The sequence below is a fragment of the Sinocyclocheilus anshuiensis genome, unplaced genomic scaffold (assembly GCF_001515605.1).
Source record: "Sinocyclocheilus anshuiensis isolate Anshui unplaced genomic scaffold, SAMN03320099.WGS_v1.1 scaffold407, whole genome shotgun sequence".
Taxonomy (NCBI): domain Eukaryota; kingdom Metazoa; phylum Chordata; class Actinopteri; order Cypriniformes; family Cyprinidae; genus Sinocyclocheilus; species Sinocyclocheilus anshuiensis.
The window spans coordinates 2,409,288-2,428,556 of NW_015552593.1; the positions used below are offsets into that span (position 1 = coordinate 2,409,288).

Below are 19,269 nucleotides of genomic sequence, written 5' to 3' on the forward strand. Positions count from 1 at the left end.
TATATATATATATATATATATATACAGTATATAACGGAAATTAGTCAGAAACAACTGTGAATATTGGATTTTTACAGTGGCATTGGCAACCAAACGTTTTGTAAGACGCTCAATGCTGTGAATCAGTGCTATGAATAGGTTCACATCAACACCTAAAAACCAAAATGCACAGGGTGTGATATGTACTACATTTCCATAAAATCTCCATAAATTTCATATAGGAAAAATATGTCATTACTCATGAAGTCTCAAAGCAATTGTCACTAGTACATATATAGATGACGGTACAGCTGAAAACATAGTTGCTCCTGCTGGGCTTACTGTAATTTATACTCGTATTCAGCCCAATGTGAGTTTTGCACCATGCTTGAATTCTAATGCCCCCAGCCTTTAGTTGTGTATACTGCACTTATTTCAGCATATTGCATCAAACATATTACTTCCTCACCATAATGCCACATACTAGTGCAATTATTTCAGAAACCCTGACTGCCTTATTATTGTACTGACAATATGGTTGAATGTGGCATCAAACCATATCCCAGCAGGCATTTCAAAAACACTTAGAGAAAAGATTTGTGTTGTGAGAAAAGTCTTTATTTTGTGTTTCAGGGGGGAAACTGTGAATATAATTACAATGACTGCTTGATCCAATCATGCCCTGATGGGTTTTCCTGTAAGGACAGCATCAACGATGTCAGCTGTGTCCCTGTGAAGACAGACACATCCTCTGTTCCTCCCATCTCAGTCGTGTCGTGGAGAACCATCAACCCCAACCCAGAGTTACAACCCACTTTAGCACTTGTGGAGAACTTGCAAAACACTGAGCTGCCGACAGGTTGGTACTAAAACCGCATATGCAATATTTTGTCATTTTGTGATACCTTTGAATGTTTTTAGCAGCCTCATAAAATCCTAAGTGTTACATAAATAATTTTTGGTTTTGAGTCTGAAATATCTTTGAATCACAGTCAATTCCTTATGAAGAGCATTCCTCTTTGCAAGGAAGCAAAATGTTTTTGCATTTTAACGTTATGGGTTATGACTTCCACAGTACTGGCTTTTAATATTATTGGCAAAAGAACTGGGTAAATGAAAGACATCCTGAACAATCAAAAACAATCAATAAGCTTGTGTGGTTTGTTTAGATTGATCACCTTTATTATCTTCTTGTCTTTGGAAACCTAAGAGATTATTGACACTGCTTAAGAGATGTATCATAATTATCTATGAACCTCTTATCAATCATTCAGTAAAATATGGTGTATTTTTTAAATAGAAATGTATATTGTATGTTGAAACAAACACAATTAGTTCACCCAAAAATGAAAATTCTGTCATCATTTACTCACCCTCATGTTGTTCCAAACCTGATGACTGACTTTCTTCTGCATAACACTAAAGAAGATATTTTGAGGAATCATGGTAGCTAAATTGACTGATTTAATTTCAGTTGTATGGACATTTCTCAAAATCAAATTTTTTTTTACTTTTCACGTACTGTTTCACAAACTTCTTTTTTTTATATTTAAATTCATAATATTTAACAACAATATCATAAAGTAATATTAATGAGTAGTTATCACCTTTAAATGGTAGATATTATTTTAGCTGTCAGAACTAATTTGTGTTTAAAGCAAAAGTGGAAACTACATTATAATTGTCTTGAATTAGATGCTTTGATGAGATTATATGTTTAGGTGTTTGAAACTTTATTTTTATTTCTCAGTTCTTGGGAAACTTCTCATGAAATGAGATGATCACGCTGCTTTTTCTCAGTTAGAGAATAGATCTGTAGATCGGGATAGATCTATCACCACAAGTTGGACTCAGAAATCCATTTAGTCTTTGGATCGCACACATTTTTTGATGGACAGCTGACTGGGATCGTTTTCACAGAACAGTGAATCAGACTTGATATGATGCAGTTGAATTCTAGATAAAAGAAATGCACTTTTTTTTTGGTGTTTTGTTTTTATTTTGTTTTGGTTTGGTTGTTTTGTTTTTTTGTGTGTTTTGTTTTTTGTTTTGATTGTTTTGTGTTTTGTTTTGTTTTTTGTTTTGGTTGTTTTGTTTTGGGATTTTTGTGTCGGTACTTGTCTTAATCCGTTAAGAATTAGGCAGACTTCAGAATTTAAGAATTGTTTCTCTTTTAATTCATGGGTGTCTGTCTGTCTATTTATGTCAAATAAATATTTACAGTATAGCTTGATGATATTAACTTGAATTTTAATTCAATATGCATTCAATTCCAATTGCAATTCCATGTTTCCTACATCATTTCAAATTATATTTAAACTCAGGAATTGAATTTGAATTTAAAAGGCATTCTCAATTCAGTTCTAAATGACACACAATCCTGGTATTCATCCTTTCCTTTCCAATGCAGGTTGAGGTCTCCTACAATTACTCAAAATATTGGTCATAGTAAAAATGAGAGCAGGATACTAGACTGCTAATAAGCAGACAAAGTCTTGAAAGCCTGATGCGATTTTTATTTTGCAGTTTTGTGCACTTTTACTTCTCACTGCAAATGTGACATATGAGAGGAATGCTGTTTTTAGTCACGTTCATATATCAAATGAACTTCAGATGTGCCTGCTTTATATGATCTGTCATCACATGTTGATGTCAGGCAGTCTGACAAGGTTCTGTGAATTCCTGCACATGTATATGTATGGGCCGATGAGTAACGTGGAACACAGACGGCATAAATCAGATGACAATAAAGGAAAATTATCATTAATTTATTTGCATAACTAGCATTGAATTATTCATCATGGTTTCAATCTGCTCAATCTGTATCTCATTAACATGAATTATGAGGCCTATAAATCTCAGTTTTATGTAATGTCTGTTTTAATATCTTTGGGACACTTTTTGCACGCATGTTTTTGTTGTATTTTTCTGTGTGAATTACAGTGAGCTTATAACATTTTTATAATTGTTAGATATGTGTATGACAGAGAAATTATTACTATAATCTTGATTTATCAAGATATCTCATTGGGAAATTCAGTTTTATTTTTTGTAGCAGTTTAAGTATTTTAATTATAGAAATCAGTTTAGAATAGTTAGATGTAACACTTCTACGCATTACCTTTTATCATATTAAGCCATATTATAATCAGTGATTTTTGTACATTCAATCCTTGTAAGTACTTTTTTTGCCCATTTTATAGATTATTTTGAAAGTAAAAATATACCACTTAGGTATTAGTATGTACACTCCAGGTACGAACATTTGTACCTAAAGTGTGCATATTAGTACCTAAATTATAAATTACTGCCCTAGTGACAGGTTTTGTACCTTTTTTTCAGGTAGTATGGGGTTTCTGGGTGGTTGCTTGCTAGATGGTTTCTTACTATTTGTTATGTTTAGGTCTTTTCTTCAATGTAAGTCTAAGTACGTCCTTTTTTCATGTTTTATAGTCTGTCAGGTAACAATCATGATCGCATAGAAAATCGCATTAATTAAAAGGCCTCACATTTTGAGGCATCCTTTGTTATGCACAGGTGTTGCAGGCGAGTTATGTGCAAAATATACAGTAGCAAAAGTCTCTAATGATGTTTGGATACTAATTAAAGTTAAGTATAAAAGAAACAGCCGATTAAATTATAACATAGTGCATAAGTGCAAAGTTAAGCCCCGTTCACACCAAGAACGATAACTATAAAGATAACGATATTAGCGTCCACACCAGCAAACGATATCGTCTGTTTATTCTAAGCGCACGTGCGTCTGCCGCTTTAAATTCTTGAGCTCGTTACAGCAGGATGGATTCTGATTGGCTGTCAGTGTTTTATCGTTCATCAACTGGAAAAAAAATCGTTTTAAAAGTGATTCCAATGATATCGTTCCTCTGTATCATTATAGTTGTGGTGTGGACTATGCACTTCTTTAATATTGAGAACGATTTTTAGAACTATATCTTTATCGTTATCTTTATAGTTATCGTGCTTGGTGTGAACGGGCCTTTAGTCTTGCATTTGTTTATTTTTCATGAGTGCTTTCCCTGCTTCTAAAGTTTTAATAGATGAGCTTACCATTCATTCATTAAACAGCAGTATTTTTGAATGGCCGTAAGGAAAACGCTGATCTTTTTCACACGCTCTCTCTTGTTCTTCCCTTTACAGAGATCTATATTTATACATCCCATAATAGTGTTCATCAGCACAACTGGCAGCGATCCAGCAGAGTCAGCATTTCGCAAACATGAGCAATAACTACATCCTCAAAGTGTTTGCGGACTTATTTTATCCAATAAGAATTTCATGTTCGAGATTTCCTGTAGTGTGTCTTTCATAGCTCCCTCTGTCGATAATAACCGCTGAATGAGCTTGCAATCACCTGTCCCTATTGACCGGTTTTGAACGATTTGAATGTTAAAGAACCAGCGAAAGCAGACTGCACCAAGCACGTGGAGAAGTTAGTAGCTAAAATGCAGATTTCAAAAAGGGATCTGGAGTTTACTGCTAATGAGGTGAGTGTTTGCCTCCTGGCAGCAATCACGGACTGCGTGAAAGCCTTATATCAGTCCAAACAAGCATCTCAAATTAATGAATGGCTCAGTCTCAGAGGGGGTAATTTTCAACGCTGGTAAACCTGCCTGGAACACCAGGGGAGGGAGAAGGTAGACGCTTCGTAGTCACCCCGCATTCATCCTCATTAATCGGAGATCACAGCCTCTCGTTTCCCAATAAGTCTCCCATTCTTTCGGTCGCAGGCCTCACTGAGATATTTGTCCTATTATGGAGTGCAGGACTTAGCAGACGCATGGGGATTTTTCTACAAGCTACTTAATCGCCAAAGTGCTCCAGAGACCTTCAGCGGCAGATCAAAAGATTTCTGCATTAAAAAGATTTAAAGTCGAGCAAATATTGATAAAGGCTTCATCTGCTGTAGGTCCATTAATCGTGACAGCAATCGCAAAAGCGTGCTCTGTTTTATAGCCTAGCATGGGTCAATCACAGGGAGGGAGAAATACCACAGGCAGGTCCACATTATTGAGCATTTCATTGCAAAATACCCCGAGGCGAGACCTTTCGTAGGAACTGTTTGAGATTGAAGGGCATTAACTCCAGACCAACGCTAATGCTTAGGCCAAATTGCTCAAGTCAGAGCCGGTCTTTTAAGTTTGTCCGCATCAGTACCCTAAATGATCTCAAAGAGGGTGGAAGTCTCTGAAAACGTCCCATAATTGCCGACTGATACGGATGACAGAGAGCAGGATATCATGGCTTAAAATGAGGCATGTAATAAGCTGGTATAATTTTTCTCAGACAGTCACTCACTCTCGCTCTCTTTGCGAGGGGAATTTATGTGCCTTTCTTAGCGAACCATGTGCTACTGCAAGTATCTTGTGGGTTACTGTTAATTTGTGCTAAAAGCCCCTCATGGTACAGGGCTGAGGTTCCTCAAGCTGACAGAAAGAGGTTTACGCAGTAGAGAGATCTTCTTAAACCTTCTCCAAGCAAACTGTTCTCATTTACCATACACTTGCTGGAGAGAAAAACAGCTTTTTTTTTAGCATTATCAGCTCTTGGGATACAAAATATGATCAATGGTAACTGGCATGTTCCTGTGCTTTTTAGCTTGCATCCTTTGAAATGTTAAACACATAATGCATTTAGATTTCATTATGAGATGAGAGATTTTCTGCCATGTCTAAACATGATAGATGCACTACAGTGGTAAGGACATTTTGAGGTGAACATCAGTGGCTTCACAGAATCCACTGACTGCAGAAAACATTAGACGAGCGGCCCTTTCCTACCACTAATTGGAATAGACTTCCTCTGGAGATATTTTTCAGCGATTCTCCCCCCCCCCAATTAAAGCTGATCTAAAAACTGCCTTTTAAATGTACTAAGTCATGGCAGGTAATGGGTCACTCTTAGCTTTGATCACACTCTTGTGAGAGAAAGGAGCTACTGTACCAGGTGCAATTATCATAAAAGACCTTTAAAATGAAAGACGGGGATCTTACAGCCACCTGTTTTACAGGCTTTCAGATTTTTCTGTGAGTCAAATGAAAGCGCAGTTTATAGCGCCAATTTTCCCTCCCAAAAAAACTCTTTCATCAGATGTGAGATTGATTGAAGTTTTGTAGACTCTAAAAAATGTTTTCATCTGTATATCATCCATATAATGTATACTTAATTTCTGTTTACCAAAGTTTCAGAAAGATTTTGAATGGAAATTCAAAGCGGTTGAAAAGTGCAATGAAGTTATCATTGCAAGTTGTATCTGTGACGCCACTTTAATTTGACTAAAAACTTCAGTGCAGTTAAACTTTACATTTTAGTGGGTTCTATTTTTTTATTTAGTTTTCTTTTTGTGTGTTCATCCTTTGGTTTCTTTAATGGTTATAGTGTTTATTTTTTTATTTTTTTTTGCTTTTTATTATTTTGCACATTCCAGAATCTGTTTGCACGGATTAGATAAGATACAACTTTGACAAATATGCAATATTAGCTATATTTGAAATTAATTTTTTTTGTTGCTTATACAGTATGAGTGTACTGCAATATGACTATTTAAATGTGTACTGATTGCTGTGTACCTATCTACATTAAAAATAGTTTGTTATTGTTTATATTATAAATCACATTGGAAATGGAAGTTCAGGTAAGGGAAGATTGCATTGGAAACCATATCCCATGCAAATACAGTAATAAAATAAACTGTGCTCAATATACTTATTGCATACTGCAAAAACATTATAAGTGGTATTAGTTTTATGTTAGCTTTAAATCCGTGTTAAATAATATGTAATGCTTATTCTTTCTGCTCAGAGCTGAACATTATCATAATTAGCATGATCATAATCATAGTTTTAAGAGCACTGTGATCCTTTGCAACCTTGTAATATTCACAATTGGTAGAACAATTTAGTCTTAATTTAGAAATATTGGCTCACTGTGGGGAATTTAATGTGGAAAGTATCAATTCTTTGATGGTTTGTAGTGTTCATAATGTGTTTTTTCAGTTTTGGTTAAATACACTGAAGTTGATTAAAAAGGGATAGTGGCAGAATGAAATATGTTACTTTGCACAGTAAAAAGTTTAAATATTCTATAATTATTATGAATAACTGTCATAAAAGTTTATTTTCCATGTGAGACTTAATTCATATTCCCTGTTTTTCCAGTTTATTCAAATTGTACTCATTATTTTTATTCAGAATTTATTCAAATGTTCCATTCTTATTGACTCATGTTCTCATACAGCTGCTTACTTCACAATACAGTGCTGAATATTAATAATGTTGTGTTGCCCACTTTTTACTTGGAATGACATGATAACAAAAGTTCTGTGATGTTCATTCTCATTAGGTTTCACTGTAGCATAAGGCTACATTTTCTTGTACCCAGGATGAAATAATCCTGTTTTAAATATATACAGTGGTGTGAAAAAGTGTTGGCCCCCTTCCTGATTTCTTATTTTTTTGCATGTTTGTCACACTTTAATGTTTCAGATCATCAAACAAATTTTAATATTAGTCAAAGATAACACAAGTAAACACAACATGCAGTTTTTAAATGAAGGTTTTTATTATTAAGGGAAAACAAAATCCAAAACTACATGGCCCTGTGTGAAGAAGTGTTTGCCCCCCTGTTAAAACTGTGGTTTATCACACCTGAGTTCAATTTCTCTAGCCACACCCAGGCCTGATTACTGCCACACCTGTTCGCAATCAAGAAATCTCTTAAATAGGACCTGCCTGACAAAGTGAAGTAGACCAAAAGATCCTCAAAAGCTAGACATCATGCCGAGATCCAAAGAAATTCAGAAACAAATGAGAAAGAAAGTAATTGAGATCTATCAGTCTGGAAAAGGTTATAAAGCCACAGGAAGGGGGCCAACACTTTTTCACACCACTGTATTTAATTAAACTCTATTATGAAAAACATGTTTTTGTTTACTAACCCCATAATGAAATAAAACCTTCGATATCTATGCAAATTTTGGTTCCAGATAACATCCACACAAGTGTCGACTTTATACTATTCAAGTTGAGCGAAGCTACTGTACGATGGCACTATGTTTAACTGACTACATTTCCCTCCTACAGATATTAGTTTTGGGAGATATTCTGTGAAATCCTTTTTGGAGTTTGAAGGCATTGAAGTCGATGGTGTGTTCAGTGTCACGGTGAGATTCCGGACTGAATCCGTGTACGGAACCCTGCTGTATTCGGCCAGTGCCAAAAAACGCATCTTCTTCATAAAACTCTAAATTTCCAGTGGAACGCTTTGGGTAATACTGCAAATGCATATACATATGTGGTTTTTGTTTGTTTGTTTTTCAAAGCTGTCTCATTACTTTCACAAATCAAAGAATATGCATGAGAAATAATTAGATGGAAAATACTGATACATGTTTTTCCCACACACTCCAGTATGACTTTTTGTGCAACCAAAAGGAGGGAGTTCAGCGGATCAATATAGCACAGCTGGTTGCTGATGGAAATGAGCATGTGGTGCTTTTGAGGTAAGAGAATTTCTCCTCCAGTATCTGAATTGTTTGAGATCATAGAGGTTCAAATGAATCAGATGTCTACCAATTGTATAAGGGGCATGGGAAAAGTTCTTTAACGGGAAACATATGGTGAAACTGGTCGTTAATGTAAGGGTAGCCTTTTGTAGCTTATCCATAAGTTGAAATAGACCACATAAAGTAATTAGAGTATAGAAAGGCTCTTTTGATAGTCAGTCATGATTAATTTATTCCAAAAGAAAAAGTGGTCACACTTTATTTTAAGGTTCGATTCTCGTTATTAACAAACCATTAACTACGACTTTTGCCTCAATAAACTCTTAATTTGCTGCTTATTAATAGTTAGTAAGGTGGTTGTTAAATTTAGATACTGAGGATTAGGGATGTAGAATATGCTCATGCAGAATATATGTAAGTACTAATAAACAGCCAATACAGTATGTTTATAGTAGGCATGCTAATAAGCACCTGGTTATTTGTGAGAATTGGTCCCTATACTGAAGTGTTCCCCTGAAAAAGTTTCCAGTAACAGGACAACTGTTGCAGCCAGTCAACTGGCATTGAGATCCTAACAGAGACCTGGGTACAGGTAATATACACATTATATTATTCATTTACATGATGGGGAGTATTTCTGTCCAGCTCTTATACTTACATTTGTTCAAGTCTGTAAATGGGTGCCGTATAACCCCAGATTTGTCAGGCCTGGGTATTTCGACTGAGAGCTGAATGATTGCTGAAAGGTCTTTGATGTTCAGAAGCACAATTCACACAGGTCCATTAGGTTTGTTTCTTTTCATCCGATTCAGCAGTAAGTAAAATGCACGGTCACACAGTCATTGAAAGATTTGATCAGATTATGAGTCTCTGAGAGACAGCGCAGCTTCTTTACATCCGAACGCTTTAGCCAGCTCCCGATCTTGAGTACATCAGCCCGTTTATGTCTGTTTTTCATAGAGATTTTGAAAAGCTTCCAAGATACACCAGCTGCACAAATCAGTCATTACTTTTGTGCCAACTAGCAAAAGACTTGGTGTGAAAGAGAGTTGTCAAAACAAGACTGAGTGGGGGGGAAAACAGGACTGAGAGACCATCTCTTAAAAGGGGTGGTATTATTCAAATCAGAATTTCCTTGATCTTTTGAAATAGATTTTGTTGTACTATGAAAACATACTGGTGAGAATTCACTAAACAGTTGTGTCACTTTTTTGTGCTGAATTTCAGGTCAAAAACCTGTGTCTTATTCACTAACCAGGCACCATGTGCACTGCCATACGTGCTGTTAGTATTTAAAGGAATATACCTGGTTTAGAACAAATTAAGCTTAATAGATAATTGTTGGTTGATAAAAGTTGATAACCACAAAATTATTTGCAACTTATTTGTCTTTTTCTTTAAAACTAAAATAAAACAAACATTTCAGTTAAAAAAATTATTATTATTATTATTATTGTTGTTGTTGTTCTCGTCATTTATTTGGACGTTTTAGGCATTGCAAAGTTGGTTATAACTTTGCACAGAAAAGGCTAAAAAGTGATTTTCCCTCTACTAAATTCATGTTAACACACATATTAATAACAGTAATAATGTTTACAGTTTTTTATAGAACAGGAGTGACTAATCGAAAGTGTTGGCTGTTGTTTTGAATGTGATGAAGTTGAGTAGATAATTATATTCTACATATCAGGAAATAAATAGGCTTAATTAGTCATTAGTTTTAGTCAAGTTTTTTTTACAAAACTTGTTGCACTAATTTCTTTGAATTGTGTAATTCAGTGTTTCCTCTTTCTGTCATTCCAATTCATATTCTAAATAAACATCCTGTGGGTCGTGGCCAATTCAAAATTAAATTCAAGCTCATGAACTGCAAAAAATTCTGAATTGTGCCTAACTGCGGCATATCATATTCTTAAAGGCACAGGAGCACAGAAAAGCAGCCTGTTTAATTCTGAGGTTCACAGAGGAGGGTGGAAAATGGTTATGTAAAATTCAGTAACACCAGTTTTGGTGCACAAAACGATATAAGTGGACCACAGGGAAAAAATACAAATGATTTTTTTTTTTTTAAAGGTACTGTACAATGCAACCCCTTTAAGTTTCACTGCCTTATTCATGTCTCACATGACCGAGTGAAACCGTGAAACAGTTTAAAGGACCGTGCTGTGCTTTATTGTTGCCTTTAAAGCATTTCTAAGTAAAAGGAGCATTCTCTGTGTGTCCTGCTGGGGAACTGTCTGCTCAGAGACTCAATGGGACCAGTGGCACTCTGGCGAGATGCCAGGCTGAACAGTCTCTCTGGCTGCTCCAGAGGGAGGACGTCCAGGGCCTGGTGGTCTTTCCTCCTGAGGTGCGGAGCAAAGCAAGAGAAAAACTCCACAGCCTGTGAATTACAGGCTTAACAAATCAGTCAAGATTGGCTTCTCTGAAGCTCAGAAGAGGGGAAGACGGATATGAAGGCTGGGGGGATACTGTCATTATGAGCTGAGCATCTGTAGGCCAATCCTCCAGCTGCACATAGTTATCCCAGAATCCACACTGAGGTAATTATCTTTCCTCCCCTGCTGTTTGGAAGGGCAGAATAAGCTTTGGAAATCTCCCAAGGCTTGGGTACATCTCCGGAACAGTCTGTCCGAGACACATAAGATGTCTTTAAAAGGAAGAGGGGAAATAATTAGCCGCAGGTGAAAGACGCCCTTGAGCATAGCAAATCATTTGTTTTGTTTAGTGGGGTTTTTTCTGTCATGATTTACGGTGTCACAACAGTAGCCATTTTAATTAGCTTTTAACTGGCAATAAAACAGTTTACCGTTTTTTTTAAGCTGTATCCGATGAGTTATGTTATGATGTTCTGATATTTAAAACAAGATTAAACCATTTGTACAAATGGCATGGCCTTAAATCACACTGAGACTGTTCTAGTCGGAAGCCACAATATTTTAAATGCTGTACTGCCAAATGAATTCACTGTGGACCCTTTTTCTTTCTCAATGCCTTCCTGTATCTCACGTATCCATGGAAACAACACAGTCATTAGGAGTCATTCAGCATAACCTGTTTTCAGTCTGAATATTAAAAATGTGGAAAATAATAACAGATAAAGCAGGCATTAGCAGTGCTTAACTTTTAAAGTAATTGTGTTCTCCTTTAGGCATAGTAAATGTGTCTTATTAACATAAACTGAATTGCCTTAAAAGACGTCTGTGGTATTAATACTAAAGATCATTAATTGAGTGCATTTTTCAGCCATTAGGTGAAGAGATACACCGGAAACGGGGAGCTGAAATGTTGATTTATAACAAGACGGAGAACATTTGTCCACATGCATATCACGCTGTTTGTTATTTTGTTTTTGTTTTCCACAGACAATATCTTTCTCCGTGTGCAGCCGAAGTCACTATTACAGGCTTTGGGACTGTCAGAAGTATTCCGAGCAATTACACATCAGCCGTGAGTTTACAGAGAACTGACCGTCTCTTCATAGGAGGACTTCCTCTTCGGTTTCCACCTTATAAAGTAAGAGTTAATTATGTGTGAGGTTATTTTTAATGGGTCACAGGTCAGGACTCAGGATAAAAGGTTTACATATGAAAACTACCATTCAGAAGTTTGGGGTCAGTAAGTTTTCACAATATTACAGTTATTTACAGTAGGGCTGCACGATTAATCGCATGCGATATTTAATGCGCATCTTATCAGCAAAGTCGGTTCTGTAATCAGCGGTAAATCTCCATCACCTGCGGGCTTTCACATTGAGCAGCATTAACTACATGTGAAAGCCCGCAGGTGATGGAGATTTACCGCTGATTACAGAACCGGCTTTACTGATAAGATGCGCGTTAAATATCCCATGCGATTAATCGTGCAGCCCTAATTTACAGTATTTTTTTTTTTTTAATACGTGCCACTTTGATGAGCATAGGAGACTTCAAAAATGTTAAGAATTTGACCCCAATCTTTTGAACAGTAGTGTGTGACACAATAAAAGAACTTTTGGGATTTATTTTTTTATGTTTTTGAAAAGTCTTTTATGCTCAGAAAAAAAAGTTGTTTATAATAGAAAAAGCATATTAAAATAAAGAAATAATGTTGTAAAATATTGCAAAATATTATTACAATTAAAAAAAACTTTTCTATTTTGATATTTTTACATATTTTTAAAAATATAAGCTATTCCTTGTGATGCAAAGCTGAATTTTAAGCATCATTACTCTGTCACATGATCCTTCAGAAATCATTCTAATGTGCTGATTTACTTAAAAATATGTCTTATTGATCAATGTTGTGCTAACAGTTGTACTACTTCATATTTTTGTGGACACCATGGTACATTTCTTCAGGATTCTTCGATGAATAGAAAGTTCAATATGTTTTTGAAAAGTCTTTTATGCTCAGAAAAAAAAAGTTGTTTATAAGTTAAAGTGTTCATGCTGCCTTCAAATTTAACATGAAATCAACTTGAAATGTAAAGTTGTCTTAATTGGCAACTTTGATATTTGAATTATCTCTAGTTCAGTCCAAATAAGTTATTATAATGCTACATTTTAAGTTATCATCAGGTCAACTGGGAATTCTGATTATAATGTGGAAACAAGGAAAGATTGATGGTTTGCCTTTGTCATGTTAAACAATGACCTGACCACTTACCGCAGAGACACCTTCAACTTAAATTGGATTAAAATGGACATGAATTTTCCAGTAATTTTCAGGTTACTAAAAACTGGTTCAGAGGGCTTCAAAGAACTGTCAAGGTCTACATATTGACAGTGATAAAGCTCTGAGAAACTAGCAGGCACACTTTTCATTTTCCTTCAGGCGGCTAGAAGCAGGTCACGGGCACTTGAAATACTGTTAGGAGAAGAAAAAGGAGAGGTTGAGATTGTATTCGTCTAGACAACAAAGATTGAATCCACATGCTTTTTTTCTCTTTTCACAGAACTGCTAATGAAATAGATGTGTGTATATATATATATATAATATATATATATATATATATATATTGTCATCAATGCAGTTTCTCCTACTGGTATTGTATGAGCCAATTCTGTCCAATTCTGAAGGCAGAAGTCTCATTGTATTAATACATATGCATGTTCCTTTATGTGTATACATTTTAAATGAATAGTTATTTCAGTATACTCACTCATGTCATTCCAGACTTGTATGCAATTAAATGTTTTATGTAACACAAAAAGGTGACATTTTTGAAGAGTTAGTATGCAGTTCTTGCCATACAACAACAGCTTATAATAAACCAAGGCCTACTCAAAAGCAAAAGTGAAAACTGAATCTGTGAATAACTAAAATGTAAGTATTTTAATCACACAAAGCTGTTGCATTTTGTCTAGACTCAAGTAGAATGTAGTGCACAAGTCATGTGAACTTGAGAGTCTTTGGTCACTATGAATTGCTGTATGGAAAGATTTCTATAACAATTCTTTAACATATCTACTTTTATGTTCCAAGGAGAAATAATACAGGTTTTTTGAAAGACATGAGAGTGAGTAAATAATGACAGAATTTTAATTTTTGGGTGAACTATGCCTTAAAATGCAACCTCTTTGTTGTATGGCACTTTCTTCTCCCAGAATAGCTGCTTTGGAGCCATTTTTCATTTTCACCCTTAGGCCTGAGATGTTTTTCTGTTTTCCTCTGAAGAAACTGCTTGAGACTTTGTTGTTGTTCTGTGTTCCTTCAGGAAGCTGAGCCTTTCCACAACTACAGCGGTTGCATTGAAATAATCGAATCAAAATTAATAAGCTCAGAAGAATCCGTGTGGACCATGCCATTGGACAATGTTGACAACTGCAGGTAATTGAACCTGATTTTCCATCAGGAATCAATACAATTTTTGGGCAGTCTGAACTCATTTTAAACGATTCATATTAGTGAATCAGTTTGTTAAAAACGAAATTCTTCTCAAAAATTCTTCCCAAAACCAATTTTTCAAACAAAAAAAAAACCTGCTTAAAAAAAGTGTCCATGCTGTCCTAAATTAAATTAAATGTAACATTGTCATTATTTTTTTTGTCTTTAATGTAAAGTTGTCTTTAATGTTGACTTAATTAATTTGGATGTTTTTAAAAAAATATAAATGTCTTAATTGGTACCTCAGATATTTGAATTATCTTAAGTCCTTAGGTTTATCAGTTTTTATAGAGAAATATTAAACTTTGCAGTTACACTCTGTTACAGTACATTCTAGATTTTTAGGACTATTTAAAAATAAATACATAAAACACAAATTGTTATATTTAATGCCATTACCCTAATCAAGATTCATTCATTCAAAAAGCCTCTTTGTCAGCCAGAGAAATATTGCAATGATTAAATTATAAATTATATAATCTGTTCATTATGAATTTGAAAATATATATTTTAAGATTTTGCCCCTTGAAGTAGTTGCTATGTAGGATTTCTTTTTTCATAACAGCCTACAATGTAGTTAAATACAAAAAAAATAGTAAAGCTACATTTTTCACTTCCATAAAAAGTTCTAGTTTTCCTTCTTGCCTCATGGCTCTTGGATGTGTTATTTGCCACTCTTGTCAACTGTCTCTCAAGCACAAAATCTATAATTTAGCACGTCACTTGAGTGCACAGGTGCTGTACGTTCATGCTGTGTGCAAATTGCTCATCAAGAGTGAGATTCTGGGGATGTTTAAGTGTTTGGCTTCACACATCCTGTATTATTGTTCCAAAGAAAATGCAAGCACTATTCTGTTCTTTCATCTATCTGGAATTGCAGTGGACTGGAGAGATGGGGTTTCCAAATGAACATGACAGTTCTTACATGGTATAGTCTCACATGATTTGAACAGAAGCATTAATCAGGGCCATTTGAATGATATATCATAGTTGATTTGTGAGCTGATTTTGTGGTTACTAATTGGAGAAGTGATTGATATATACGCATAACTGTGTGTTTTGAAAGCTTCTTTCTCCATCATGCCTTATTTGTTTAGTTATGATAATTAAGGTAGTTTAACATGATAAGGTGCGTTATATTGCTTGTCCATTCATAAATCATGGGGGGCAAGATGAGTCAGAGAAACTGGCCAATATATTTTTCAGGACTGATTTTGATGAATGTTGACATAAATTTCACCTTGTCATGATTTACTCGTACTCATGTTGTTCTGAACCCATAGCCATTCATTCTTTCATCTGTCTGGCACAAAATGAGATGTTTAGCAAAATGTTGGAACGGCTCTTTCCCATAAAATAACAGCATATATAGATGTCTGAATTGATTTTCAGGATTTAGGTCATTATGTCCATACTGATGCACATCCATTTTGTGTTGAACAGGATAATTAATATAGATTTTTAATGTGCATGGGAGTATGGTTTTAATTTTACAAATGGGGCTTGTCTGTGTTGCCTGTAATTATAAGATTAAGGATTGTGGAGGAGACTGCTCTATATATCCTTTGCCCCTCTGATTAAAACACTAGGGGGGAATTCACTAAAAATGAATGTCAACCACTGATAGTGCTGCTTATTTGCATGAACATTCTGCATTGTTCTAGCACCCGGTTCCCTAAAGGAATTATGCAAATCAGGTAAATATCCACAATCTTCTGTCAATCTGCAATTCCTGATCTTATGGGTCATTTCTGAATGCTAGAGTGTGGAGGAAACACAACTGTCTGTCATTCCATCTGTCTGACTATCTATTAGACTATAGATAATAGTGGTGGGTGCTTTGACCAAAAATCTGTATCAAGGTTTTTTTTACGATTCTGGCAGCTTCACGGTTTTTCCCTGACTGTGCCTTTATATGAATAAGAATGCATGAAACAGTTGTTGTGTTAATTGTATTCAGCATCTCTGGCTTCTGTTAAAGGCAGTTTGCAGTTGGTTTATTTGCCAAGTTAAAGAATTAGTTTTGTGTTATTAATAGTTTAGTAGTATGCAGTTAGTTGTATGCATCTCCTCACAATTAATGATGCTGTATATGTTGCTTAGCCACTTGTACCAGTATGCTGTTTTTAAAAAAATTCATACCGTGTGCGTAATTCAAACTGGTTTACAGTTTAAATCCAGCACTTATAGATATCTATCGGTCCATCAACAAGCTTTATTTTGACAAAACTTTGCTTTTCTAGTTACAAATTACGGTTACATGATTTTCTTTAAATTTTGCATTCATTTTAATTCTGTGTCCTTGCATTCAAATTTGAACTGCAATTTTGTATTCTCTTTGCTGCCTCAAATTAAATTCAGAAATTGATTTGGAGTTAAAAAGGCATTCTCAATTAAATTATGAATGCCACACAACCCATAAACATCTCTTTTAGATGACATTTCATTTACCGCTTGCTTTTTTACAGTAAATGGATGTGATTAGGTTTAGATATCACTGAGTTTCATGAATAAGTGTGTAATTGTGAATAATTTGCCTGGTTTAACTGGATTGCTTGTGGTTAGTGAATTAAACACGTTTTTGTGCTCTGAAATAATTATAAGTGATTACTGATTAGTAAATATGCCCTGTGGTAGTGTATTTCAGCATTTAATCCTCGCCTTTTCATTTGCTCACATGTTGTACTGTAGGCCTCCCTGGCATCGTGACCCAACAGCAAACTCCACAGACGCCCCTCCTCAGTTCATCACAGTGGAAACTCCTCCGGATGGGCGTATCCCACCCACCCAGCCTTCACCTGTCTGTTCACAGTGGCTCTGTCTCAACGGCGAATCCTGTTGGCCCATCTCTCTGCCCAGCGGAGCCTTGTCTTTCTTCTGTGACTGTCCTCTGCACCTCACGGGACGCCTGTGCGAACAAGGTGAGACGTCCAGTTCCCCTTCACATCACAGATGAAAACCTCCCTACTGAATTACTGAACTACTAAATGAGCCGTATGCCTTAATTTAACTCTAATGAGCAGTCAAGTATGGTGTGGAGCTTTAAAACAAAACATTTCGGTTGGTATCGTAATAATACATTGTAGCTCACCTCCAAAAGCAGGCAATGATCTCCCACCAAACGTTTTGACTACAGATGCACGGCACATTTTCGCGAAGGAAAATGGAATCCTTACCCTGTTGTTGGACCAGGGATCACTTTAAATCATTTGTGATGTGATTAAAGTAAGGTCCATATCTGCTCACTTCTTGAGTCCTACTACAAATGAGATGGTGACCCTGTCACCTGTGTTCTCCAGATTCATTTTACCTCCTCTGCCTCATGCCAGGATAAGACATGAATGATATTAAATTCTGGTGAGTGGAAAGTCTTTTACACAGTGAACCCAACTGATATTGACTGACACTCAACTTACTGTACTGAACTGCCATGGCAGAATATTTCACACTTTAACAATTTAGTCAACTTTGAACTGACAACAGACTTTCCTTTTATCAAAATCGCCACCTTGTCTGGGAAAACAGAATTTTTATGCACTTCCAGCAGTGGATGATTCATTGTAATGTGCTCCTCCATAGTGCTAATTGCCTTTTTATTGTATTTTGCACCAGCTTCTGCTGACTCGCCATGTTTTGCCCTGTATCAATAAGCCAATGCTCAGGTAAAGAGCTAATTTGCTGAGCTACAAGTTCATCTGTCTTTATTGATGTAAAATTCAGATGCTCTGGCGGTGAGATGCCTGGCTTCAAATTAATTAAAAATCATTTATTCTTCTCTCAGGTTTCTATTTTTGTGCTGTGCCAGACATTGATTGATGTGTTTGTGAGCAGATCAGTTCAGTTCCTGTATGAGAAGAAAAAATATCTTTTCAGATGAAGCTGTCAGTATTTTCACATTTGTTTACTACTGATTATGGAAAAATACTTGGCATTTCTTACGAATATACTACAAAATGACTTTTTAAAAAGCTTTAGAGCAGTGGTTCTCAACCTTTTTTTCCACCGGGCCGCACTATGGTCCAAGTGCAAGTCTCGCGGGCCGCAGGGCCTGTTTTAGGCTTCCCCTTATTTTTATATTTTAGACATTCATCAATTAGTGATGAAAAAAGATTGCCACGCTGGTGGAAACAACTCGAGACCGTGCTACCGTGACTGTCAAGAGCGGCTCAATGGTGTTTAGTGTCCAGCAGCAGCAGCATGTATGGTGCGTGCCGTCAGCGCAGCTGAACAGTTCTGCGTTCAAATTCACGCAATAGGCTAAAGCTTGCCGCAAAGGCAAGCGGCCCGCGGGCCGCGGGTTGAGAACCACTGCTTTAGAGGCACAAACGTTTTACTGTGAGCACTATTATCTAACATAAAATGGCATATATTTTATTTATTTTTGCTTTCATAAAATTTAATTTGTTTATTTAATGTTTATTGCTAGAAACACACATTAGGGTTTTAGTGCCCAAGTTTGGCCTCATAAATTGCAAATCTGGAGAAAAAAAAAGGAATAGAAAATTACATATAAAACATATATAAAATTAAAGTGCCCCTATTATGCCATTTTTAAGGTTGCTAATATTGTTTTATGAGTCTCCTAAAATAGGTTTACATGCATGCAAGTTCAAAAAACACGTTAGTTTTCAAAAAAAATAGATTTAATTTTACCTCATTTCTAAATGATTCGTAAATGACTCTTGCGAAGCAGTTCAAAGAGTCAGTCTCTCTAAGCCCCTCCTTTCCGTGAGCCCTCACTGCTGTGATTGGTCAGATGGCGCAGTCCTTTGTGATTGGTCCAGAGACGTAGAGAGATTGGCTCTGGATTGGTCTACCGCGTATGGAAACGAAACGCACATTGCCATGACGGAATGACAGCCCTGGAGACTTGTCAATACATAGAAAAGATGGTATCGATT

General features: G+C 35.8%; 1 pseudogene; it reads left to right on the forward strand.

Annotated features, from left to right (window-relative positions):
- Positions 1–19,269, forward strand: part of LOC107665563 (protein eyes shut homolog) — a 218,051-nt pseudogene that overhangs the window by 130,410 nt on the left and 68,372 nt on the right.